Source organism: Rattus norvegicus, chromosome 7, assembly GCF_021556685.1.
Source record: "Rattus norvegicus strain SHRSP/BbbUtx chromosome 7, alternate assembly SHRSP_T2T, whole genome shotgun sequence".
NCBI classification, from domain to species: Eukaryota; Metazoa; Chordata; class Mammalia; order Rodentia; family Muridae; genus Rattus; species Rattus norvegicus.
The window spans coordinates 54,004,726-54,016,837 of NC_141540.1; the positions used below are offsets into that span (position 1 = coordinate 54,004,726).

The following is a 12,112-nucleotide window of genomic DNA, read 5'->3' on the forward strand; positions in this document are numbered from 1 at the left end:
ATAGATCGATTGACAGACAGACGTACATACACAGAACAATTGCTAGGTCAGTAGATCATCAACTGACCAATACTTAGAAAAGTATTAGTATTACTTGAAAAATACTTGGGAAAAGATAGATAGGTTCGATAGGTACATAGAAACATATATAGATGAAAGCTTAAAACTAGATTTGGACACACAGGTCATATTTTTAAGATATAATTTTGAGGATAAACAATGTTTATAGCTCATTATAAGTCCACTGGCAAGGAAATATTTATCAAGTCAACTGCCTATAGGGAATGAAAAGGGAAGGCAACTTTCTTTTTTTTTCTTTTTGGATATTTTTTAATTTACATTTCAAATGTTATCCCCTTTCCCAGTTGGTTTCCCCTCCATAAACCTCCTACCCCATCTCGTTTCTATGAGGGTGGTCCCCTACCCATCCACCCACCCTTTCCTGCCTGCCCACCCTGATATTCCCCTATACTGGGGGGTCAAGCCCTGGCAGGACCAAAGGCTTCTCCTCCCATTGGTGCCCAACACGACCATCCTCTGATACATATGTGGCTGGAGCCATGGGTCTGTCCATGTGTAGTCTTTGGGCAGTGGTTTAGTCCCTGGGAGCTCTGGTTGGTTGGTATTGTCCAGGCATGGATAAAGCAGCCATGAGCAGACTCAGATGCAGGAATGTGCAGCATGCCATGTTAAGTTATAAGAATGTTTGTAGAAATTTGCACTGCCAGGTCTTGCATAGATGACACACACTAACGCAGAGATCAGGCTGCTGTGCTAGCACTTTGTCCTGCCTGCTCAGTTCTCTGCTTCCTTAGACTAGGGAAACCATTTGCAATGACAGGCATAGTTTGTACCCCAAGGTTCTTTCTCTTCTCTGGACAGACATCACCTAAATTAGCTCATGTCTCAAAGGCAGTACTATCCACAGACGGACAGTCAGCAATGGAATCTAGCTGATAGGACAGTTCAGAAAGTCGGTTAGAATTCTAGAACAAAATTGTCCAACTAGCCACCAAAAAGAAAAGCAGATCAATTAACATCATACCCACAAACTTGTTCAGTCCTTTCTAAATAACCAATATGAATCCTCCTGATGCATTTTGAAAGTCCTGAATCCGTGGGGAGAAGGAAAACTCTCTGAATATTTCGCTTCTTCAATAACATGAACAAAGCCTGGGCTATTCCCCCAAAACTACAATTATATTCCAATTCAGCAGGTGTTGGTTCAATATCAGTATTAAAACATTAGTCTCTTCACCCTTATGTGACTGTATTTTTTACCCCCATTCTAAACATTAAGAAAAGTTGAAGTCCAATGAAGAAAAAGAAATTACATAATAGGTCATCGCCCTTCCACATCTGTGGAAGATGTATGTGAGCTTCATTTGATCCATTAGGTGGTATTGGTCACCTGTTTTCAATTGATGCAGAGAGTAACCCGAGACCATGAAATCATTAGATATGTTCAATAGATTAGGTTAGTGCTGTATTGTTGAACTATATTTAACTGTCACTTGTTCCCTAGCCTCCAGCTATTATTGTAAGGACTAGTATATGTATATAGTAATTGGATAGTCTCAGACAATATTATCAACCTGCTTTTTGCCATTATTAATATGAGAGCGTAACTTAGACCTGGTCATTAGATTTTTACAATCTAATGTTAAGTTTTGAGTTTTACAGGTAGTTCTCATTGCCATTTTCTCTATTTATTCTCCACATTTTAACTTTTTTGACTATGTTAAAGTTTCTTCTATTAGTCTTCTTTCTAATTCTAGAACCAAACTCATTTTGCATGGCTTAAACATGTACTCCAATATACTCTTATTGTATGTTTTCCTCGACTTTTACCATTAATTTTCAATGTGAGGTTTTAATAGTAATTAATTTTCACTGAAAACCATAACTAAACATTTAGAGCTGCATTTTGGTTTTATTTTTTGAAAGCATTTTGTATTTAATTTTTTCCTGCAATATATTTGGTTCACATTTTTACTTTCCTCCAACTCCTCCCACAGGCTCCCCATGTTCATGATTCTTTTACGTGGAGAATGATTCAATCAAGTTAATTAACATGTCTATCACTTCATGGAAACTTTGTACTCTTGGATCCATATCTTCCCCGATTGCTCTCATTGAAACATGAGGTTTTTATTGGTCTTTGACTTCACTTGTATTCTACAGTATCTAGGAGCCTACAAGTTGTACCCATATTAGTAGTAAATGTATCTTGCTACTTCTTTCCTTATGTCATTGCTGTACTCTGCTTTTTCTAAATCAAATAGCTAGTAACTAGAAGTCATCCAAACATTACATGAATTGTCAAATTAATCGCAAATTAAACTAGTGAATAATTTTTTCTATATTTCACAAAATTATTGCTGCTGAAATTTTTTACTTGCTTAAAATTTTCTAATTCATTATCATTATTATTTCAGGAAGACAATAAGGATGCATGTAAAGTTCCACAACTTTTGTTTTGTTTCTTTCTTAGCTAATGATCTTAACTTTCTCCTTAAAACTACCTTGCAACTTGTAGGCAGAGGAAACTGCTCTTAGAGTTGAACAGTCTTAGAAAAATGTTGATACTGTACAGGGTATCAAACAGCCCCTCTCTGCTGGCTCCAAAGATGGACTAGACAACAGTGTCATATTGAAGCTCTGATATTCAGAGTATACAACAAAAATGATATTAGCCATTTGTTTCATAAAATATGATTATTAACAGTTTACTCTAAATACTACCTAAAGCACAGGTCTTAATAGTATCTTTTGAAGTTTCTTTACATAGGTTGGATATGGAGTAATGGTCTTATTAAATTAAGAAATGTTGGTTATATTATTTAATTATTCTAGGGGTAGGGAAATATTACAGTACATATAAGGTTCTCTATACTCTGCCACCATACCCTCTTTTATAAATATTAAATATGCATAATGCTTTGAGTTCAAAACTAAAATGTTACATAATATCTTACATAAATTACTCTCAACTAAATGAGTCAAATATTTACACTTTAAAATGGACTAATAGTTACTAAGGAGATTGGTTCAGAGGTGAAAATGTCCAAAATTCTATTATTGTTGCAAATTATATTTTCCTAAGTTACCGCTTCTCACCCTACAATGGAATATATTTCTTACTGTGAGCCAACTAGAATAATTTGCTCAGATTCAAGTATGTATTTTCTACCTCAGGCAGATAAAATGAGGAAATGCTGAAAAATAAGATATGTAGTGATCCCTCCCGATTTTATTTTAACGGATCTACGATGAGTAACTTCAGACTAAATGGGAATGCAAATAGAAGCATCCTGCAGAAGATGGATGACAGCATTTTCCTTCTTTCATGATGATTTAAAAGCTAAAAGAGAGAAAAGTTAGATTACTGGGAACCATAAATTATCCTGATATCTACTAAAGATAAATAAATGTGGTAAGTCCATTTTATACATGCTGCCATACTAAATGCAAAGACATATTTCAATTCTGAGATATTGATTAGAGAAGGTCTATTTTGCTGCTCTGTTTTGGAAGGCAAGACCTTAGAAGTATGAAAATTGGGCAAGAACTATCGATAAGCATGAATGTAAGGCTTAAATAGTAGTCTTTGTATAATTAGTATACATTTAAAAATCTATGTATGTGTGAATTGGCATCTTCTAAGGGACCAATTTGTAGATGCATACACCTGGGATACAAATATTTTTCTAAATGCTCGATGGGAGGGGAGGCTCTTGGTCCTGTGGAGGCTTGATGTCCCAACATAGGGGGATGCTAGAGCAGTGAGATGAGAGTGGGTGAGCGGGTTGAGGAGCACCCTTATAGAGGGAGGAATGGGATGGGGGTGGTCTGTGGAGGGACAACTGGGAATGGAGATATCATTGAAATGTAAATGAATAAAATGAATAATAAAAAATATAAAAAGTAAATCTAAAAAAGAATCATCCAATCTCTCGTCATGTTGGTGACATGTTTAGGTGGTTTCTTATCTTCATACACAGTCATCTCAATTTGCTTTGCATGAATGTGTGGAATTTAAAATTATCTTCTCTTATTTTGGAATAATCTATGAACATAGTTTTCCTTTTAGTTTCTTCTTAGTTATGAGATTGTAATAAAATTAAATGTGTTCTAAAATTTTTTATGAAATCCAATACTTTAATGTATGACCATAAAAAAGTAAAATGCATTCTTTATTAAGAATATATATTTTTATGCAATGTAAGAAATATGTCAAATTTGATCCATAGACTTTATTGCAAACATTTAACCAGGAAAGGGATCTGTTCTGATTCATTTATCATTATAACTAGTAACCACACATATAAGAATCACTAGTTGCTATGCATAAAAGACTTCATAAGGAAAATACAGTAATATTAGATAGTTCCAGAAACAAAGCTTTTGATTTAGAGGAATGCATTAAAATTAAATCGATTCTCATGCTAAAATGCTTTCTTTTTTGTCTCCAGTGCGTGCATGACTTAATCTAGGAGCCATATATTCTTGAATTTGTTAAGCGTGTAATCTGCTCATCTTTCTAGACATGCCCGAGGAGTCTTTGTTTCATTCCAATCGAGCAATTATAACCTTCCTACAGAATTATTTCTGTTTTGTTCAAGCGGAAATCAGCACTGAAATGAGACCTGACCCTGGCCCTTTTCTACATTATTCTCACGATAACATTATGTTGTGCCATAAGATGTAATTGCATTTCTTTAAGGAATAAAACTGGCTGCTGACTCTAAGCTGGGAAAGCAAGTACAGTATTATTTGATAAAAAACTGTGGGGAAGTTTCAGATATTCAACTCCTTATAAGAGTTAAGATAACAGTATGAAAAGAGAGTTTCTGCAACATTAGCCTGATGGTCAGCTTCACAGAAGTGAGAAACACGTACAAAATACTCAGCAGATGTGAATCTAAAGACAGATAAATCAATATTACTAGATAAATAGATAAAACGAACATTTAAGGGCTTAGTATGAGCCTATATATTCACAATCTCACATACTCTTTAAAGAAACATTAGATAAAGGAGGGAAAAGACTATTCACCCAGTATGTAGTTTGTTTTATAATTCTAAGTATGAAAATGTTGACATATCAATACAATTAAGGAAAAAAATATTGTCAAGCACAAGGGGTAGGAGCTCAACATAAACATTTAATGCAAAGTTATTCAAATGAGTGACTCAGTCACCATGTCAGAGCAAATTCGGTTGGCTTTAGTATTGTGTGGATTTTTGAATACATGACTAATCCTTAGTCAGAAGTTAAATGTGCTTCTAAGTAAATATTTTATTCTAACAATTAAGTTCTTTTCTTTTTTAATTCTTAGATAAAAAAATAATTGAGACCAAAACTGGAGGAAAAGCTCAGGGGGCAAACTGCTTGCTATATAAATTTTGAGGACCTAAGTTCAAATCCCTGGATCTCATGCAAAGCATACATCTATAACCTTAATGCTCCTATAGGGAGAAGGGAGACAAAGAAAAGAGAATCCCCGGATGCAGAGGTGGACTACACAGAGTTTTCCTCACAGAATAGAAGGCAATGACCAATATCCAAGTCTTTCTCTGATTTCCATAAATAGGTACAAGCTTATGTACACTTCCCTTTTCTCTGTCTCTCTGTCTTTCTATTCTGTTGTCTTTGTCTCTCCACTCTGTCTCTCCTCTCTCTCCTCCATTCTTTTCTCCCTCCCTCCTTCCCTACTTCTCCTTCTCCCTCTTCACCCCCGCCACACACACACACACACACACACACACACACACACAGAGAGAGAGAGAGAGAGAGAGAGAGAGACAGAGAGACAGAGAGACAGAGAGAGACAGAGAGAGAGAGACAGAGAGAGAGAGAGAGATTTTGAAGTTTCTAAATACCAGGAGACAAACAAGTAAATAGACGTGTCCTGGGTAATGAGTGCAGGTCATGACATTTTACAGAAGATAGCCACGAAAATAAGAGACGATAAGGAGAAGGAACTCCAACATGAGGGTAGAGTTGGTATCTGCCTTGGGATATGAAAGACATTATTGGGACAACTCATGAAATCTAATAAGATCTGTGGATTAGATAATAGTATTATGACTAGTCAATGTTAATTTCTGTTTTATATAAGATAATGTCTTTATTTTTAGGAAACATACACCTAAGTATATCGTAGAGAAAGGGAAAAATCATATCTGCAGCCTACTTTTACAGGATCCAGGAAAATAATGAACCACACACATAATCACAATCCCCACAGAATTATGAATACTTAGGGATTCTGAATAAACTATACATAGGTATTCTTTGCACAATTCTTTTTGTCTGAAATTATATTAAGGTTAAAAGTTTGATAATGCCGGGTGTGGTGGCGAACATTCTCTATGAATTCAAGGGCAGCTTGGTCTCTATTGCAAGTTCCAGTTTAGCCAGGGTTACACAGTAAGACCTTATCTCAAAAGAAGACAAGCAAACAGAAACAAAAAAAAATTAAAAAGTTAACAAGGGAGTCAGTATTCTTCTGGCAGCCTTCAGATGAAGATGTAGAACTCTTAGCTCCTCCTGCACTATGCCTGACTGGAAGCTACCATGTTCCTGCCTTGATGATAATGGACTGACCCTCTGAACCTGTAAGCCATCCCCAATTAAATGTTGTCCTCATAAGACATGGAGTCTGTTGCCTTGGTCATGGAATCTGTTCACAGCAGTAAGACCCTAAGACACATGCTTATAGCTCTCAGCCATGCTCAGTTGGCTTTGCTGCTTCAGTGTCTGTGGTTTGACTAAATGTGTTAAGAGTAGACAACAGGATCTCTGCCCCCAAACCCCGTGGGAGAGAGACCTCACCGCCTGGTCAGGTGGGCACTCCTGAGGCTGCAGAGCGGAGGAGACCACCAACACTGCCCACCCCTGCCCACATCCCTGGCCCAAGAGGAAACTGTATAAGGCCTCTGGGTTCCCATAAGGGAGGGCCCAGGAGCGGCAGGACCCCTGCGCCTGAGACACCGCCGGAACCTGAAGGAAACAGACCGGATAAACAGTTCTCTGCACCCAAATCCCGTGGGAGAGAGAGCTAAACCTACAGAGAGGCAGACACGCCTGGGAAACGAGAAGAGACTGCACTCTGCGCACATCCAGACGCCAGAGGAAAACACCAAACGCCATCTGGAACCCTGGTGCACGGAGGCTCCTGGAAAGAGCGGCGCAGATCTTCTCGGTTGCTGCCGCCGCGGAGAGGACTTAGGCAGTACCCCACGAGCACACTTGAGCCTCGGAACCTCAGGTAGGACCAACTTTTCCCCTGCAAGAAACCTGCCTGGTGAACTCAAGACACAGGCCCACAGGAACAGCTGAAGACCTGTAGAGAGGAAAAACTACACGCCCAAAAGCAGAACACTCTGTCCCCATAACTGGCTGAAAGAAAACAGGAAAACAGGCCTACAGCACTCCTGACACACAGGCTTATAGGACAGTCTAGCCACTGTCAGAAATAGCAGAACAAAGCAACACTAGAGATAATCTGATGGTGAGAGGCAAGCACTGGAACCCAAGCAACAGAAACCAAGACTACATGGCATCATCGGAGCCCAATTCTCCCATCAAAAAAAACATGGAATATCCAAATACACCAGAAAAGCAAGATCTAGTTTCAAAATCATATTTGATCATGATGCTGGAGGACTTCAAGAAAGCCTTGAAGAACTCCCTTAGAGAACAAGTAGAAGCCTACAGAGAGGAATCGCAAAAATGCCTGAAAGAATTCCAGGAAAACATAAATAAACAAGTAGAAACCCATAGAGAGGAGACACAAAAATCCCTGAAAGAATTCCAGGAAAACACAATCAAACAGTTGAAGGAATTAAAAATGGAAATAGAAGTAATCAAGAAAGAACACATGGAAACAACCCTGGATATAGAAAATCAAAAGAAGAGACAAGGAGCTGTAGATAGAAGCTTCACCAACAGAATACAAGAGATGGAAGAGAGAATCTCAGGAGCAGAAGATTCCATAGAAATCATTGACTCAACTGTCAAAGATAATGTAAAGCAGAAAAAGCTACTGGTCCAAAACATACAGGAAATCCAGGACTCAATGAGAAGATCAAACCTAAGGATAATAGGTATAGAAGAGAGTGAAGACTCCCAGCTCAAAGGACCAGTAAATATCTTCAACAAAATCATAGAAGAAAACTTCCCTAACCTAAAAAAAGAGATACCCATAGGCATCCAAGAAGCCTACAGAACTCCAAATAGATTGGACCAGAAAAGAAACAACTCCCGTCACATAATAGTCAAAACACCAAACGCACAAAATAAAGAAAGAATATTAAAAGCAGTAAGGGAAAAAGGTCAAGTAACATATAAAGGCAGACCTATCAGAATCACACCAGACTTTTTGCCAGAAACTATGAAGGCCAGAAGATCCTGGACAGATGTCATACAGACCCTAAGAGAACACAAGTGCCAGCCCAGGTTACTGTATCCTGCAAAACTCTCAATTAACATAGATGGAGAAACCAAGATATTCCATGACAAAACCAAATTTACACAATATCTTTCTACAAATCCAGCACTACAAAGGATAATAAATGGTAAAGCCCAACATAAGGAGGCAAGCTATACCCTAGAAGAAGCAAGAAACTAATCGTCTTGGCAACAAAACAAAGAGAAGAAAAGCACACAAACATAACCTCACATCCAAATATGAATATAACGGGAAGCAATAATCACTATTCCTTAATATCTCTCAACATCAATGGCCTCAAATCCCCAATAAAAAGACATAGATTAACAAACTGGATATGCAACGAGGACCCTGCATTCTGCTGCCTACAGGAAACACACCTCAGAGTCAAAGACAGACACTACCTCAGAGTGAAAGGCTGGAAAACAACTTTCCAAGCAAATGGTCAGAAGAAGCAAGCTGGAGTAGCCATTCTAATATCAAATAAAATCAATTTTCAATTAAAAGTCATCCAAAAAGATAAGGAAGGACACTTCATATTCATCAAAGGAAAAATCCACCAAGATGAACTCTCAATCCTAAATATCTATGCCCCAAATACAAGGGCACCTACATACGTAAAAGAAACCAAAAGATGCCCCAACATATTAAAAAGACACGTTGTCTACTATGTTCATAGCAGCCTTATTTATAATAGCCAGAAGCTGGAAAGAACCCAGATGCCCTTCAACAGAGGAATGGATACAGAAAATGTGGTACATCTACACAATGGAATATTACTCAGCTATCAAAAACAATGACCTTATGAAATTCATAGGCAAATGGATGGAACTGGAAGATATCATCCTGAGTGAGGTAACCCAATCACAGAAAACACACATGGTATTCACTCATTGATAAGTGGCTATTAGCCCAAATGCTTGAATTACCCTAGATGCACAGAACACATGAAATTCAATAAGGATGATCAAAATGCGAATGCTTCACTCCTTCTTTAAAAGGGGAACAAGAATACCCTTGGCAGGGAATAGGGAGGCAAAGATTAAAACAGAGACAGAAGGAACACCATTCAGAGCCTGCCTCACATGTGGCCCATACATATACAGCCACCCAATTAGACAAGATGGATGAAGCAAAGAAGTGCAGACCGACAGGAACCGGATGTAGATCTCTCCTGAGAGACACAGCCAGAATACAGCAAATATATAGGCGAATGCCAGCAGCACTGAACTGAGAACAGGATCCCCATTGAAGGAATCAGAGAAAGGACTTGAAGAGATTGAAGGACCTCGAAACCCCATAAGAACAACAATGCCAACGAACCAGAGCGTCCGGTGACTAAGCCGCTACCCAAGGACTATACATGGACTGACCCTGGACTGTAACCTCATAGGTAGCAATGAATAGCCTAGTAAGAGCACCAGTGGAAGGGGAAGCCCTGGGTCCTGCTAAGACTGAACCCCCAGTGAACATGATTGTAATGGGGCGGTAATGGGGGGAGGATGGGGAGGGGAACACCCATACAGAAGGGGAGAGGAAGGGGTTAGGGGGATGTTGGCCCGGAAACTGGGAAAGGGAATAACATTCGAAATGTAAATAAGAATTATTCAAGTTAATAAAAAAAGACATTGTTTCAATAAAAAAATGTGATTTTAAATCTAAAAAAAAAAAAAGTAGACAACAGGACAAAGCTGTTCACTGCACAGTGGCCAAAGCCAACGGAGAGAAATGTTCTGAGTCACAACAGATGCTTCAAGACTCAGACCTTGAAGCCCAGACTTTGGACCTTTAGCCCCCCACATAAAAGTCAGACAGGGGTAGCACTGCACCTGTAATCCAAGTTGGAAACAAAGAGTCTCCAGAGAAAACTGCCTTTCTGAAGAGCTAAAGCTGTGGACTTCAGGGTTCAGTATGTTCCCTCCCTGCTGAATAAAACAGAAAGCTAGCTTTCCAACTTGGGCCGGACAGAATGGCTCCCACAAAGGGTAGTGAGAAGAAGAAGGGCCGTTCTGCCATCAATGAGGTGGTGACCTGAGAATACACCATTAACATTCACAAGTGCATCCATGGAGTGGGCTTCAAGAAGCGTGCTCCTCGGGCACTCAAAGAAATTCGGAAATTTGCCACGAAGGACATGGGGACTCCAGATGTGCGCATAGACACCAGGCTCAATAAAGCTGTCTGGGCCAAAGGAATAAGGAATGTTCCGTACCACATTCAAGTACATTTGTCCAGAAAGCGTAATGAGGATGAGGAGTCACCAAACAAGCTCTACACACGGGTAACTTACGTTCCTGTTACCACATTCAAAAATCTACAGACGGTCAGTGTGGATGAGAACTAACTGCTGAATGTCAAATAAAGTTACAGAACTGCAAAAAAAAAAAAAAACCCCAAAACAAACAAACAAACAAACAAACAAACAAAAACCCAGAAAGCTATAAAGAGTGACACCTCCAGCCCCATGCACTTGATTGCACACCAGCACACAGGGTGCTCCACATACACATACAAAGTAAAAGATACATGTTTATCTTCCCTCTAAATTTGTATCTCTCTATCCATAGACTCAAGTCCCTATTTCCAGCTTAGAAGCTAATGACAGTTAATGGCTTCTGAGAGAGGAAAACTCAATTTTCTCTTAGACTGTGGCCCTGGTAGGTTTGCCATACTTCAGTGTATGACCCAGCACTCAAATTAACACCACTGGACAATAAAAGAAAGAAAAAAGTATGATATAAAGTTGGGGAAATGCAATTGGGAGGGGTTCGGAGCAGGAGTAGGGGATGAGAGCATGATCAAGTTCACTGTGCCATGTATGAAATTCTCTATAAAATTAATTTTTTAAACTAAAAAAAAAAGTTAACAAGGAAGCTTTATGATATAATTCCATGATCAAAAGTTAACGGTATGCTAGCTCCAGGCACAGAAGCACACTACAAGACTTACAGGAGATTTTGAGTGTGGCTTGGCTTAACATCTAAATCCTCAGCTACTTCTTTGTGACATCTTGCCAGATACATCATCAGGAGATTGTCTATGCCATTGTTTTTGATGACACCTATGTCAGCAGAGACAAACATGAATATTTCCCATATAGAATCTATAAGCATTGAAGTAATCTTTTACACTTACTGAACTTACTAAAATTCTTCATTAACGTACAGTGTCACTTAGGACATTAGAGTAGTAGTAGTTTTAATTTGCATTTCCCTGATGGCTAAGCCACCCTTTCAATGCTTCTTCATCATTTGTCTTTCATTTATAAGTGCAATGCTCAGTTCCCTATCTCATTTAAAAAGTGGATTGTCTGTTTCTTTAGGCTCAATTGTTTGTGCTCTTTGCATATTTTTTCTTTTTTCTTTTTTTTCTTTTTTCTTTTCTTTTTTTTTTTTCGGAGCTGGGGACTGAACCCAGGGCCTTGCGCTTGCTAGGCAAGTGCTCTACTGCTGAGCTAAATCCCCAACCCCGCATATTTTTTCTTTAATTGGATATTTTCTTTATTTACATTTTAAATGTTATCCCTTTTCCTATTATTTTCTCTGGAAACTGCCATCCCACCCCCTCAACCCCCTCCCCCTGCCTCTATGAGGTGCTCCCCCACCCACCCACCTGCTCCCTCCTACCTCCCTGCCCTGGCATTCCCTTACACT

General features: G+C 38.8%; 1 protein-coding gene and 1 pseudogene across 4 annotated transcripts in view; one reads left to right on the top strand and one right to left on the bottom strand.

The window, feature by feature from the left end:
• The window catches only part of Syt1 (synaptotagmin 1), a 547,682-nt gene that overhangs the window by 479,604 nt on the left and 55,966 nt on the right, over window positions 1-12,112 (bottom strand).
• Rpl31-ps2 (ribosomal protein L31, pseudogene 2) lies at window positions 10,420-10,803 on the top strand (annotated as a pseudogene).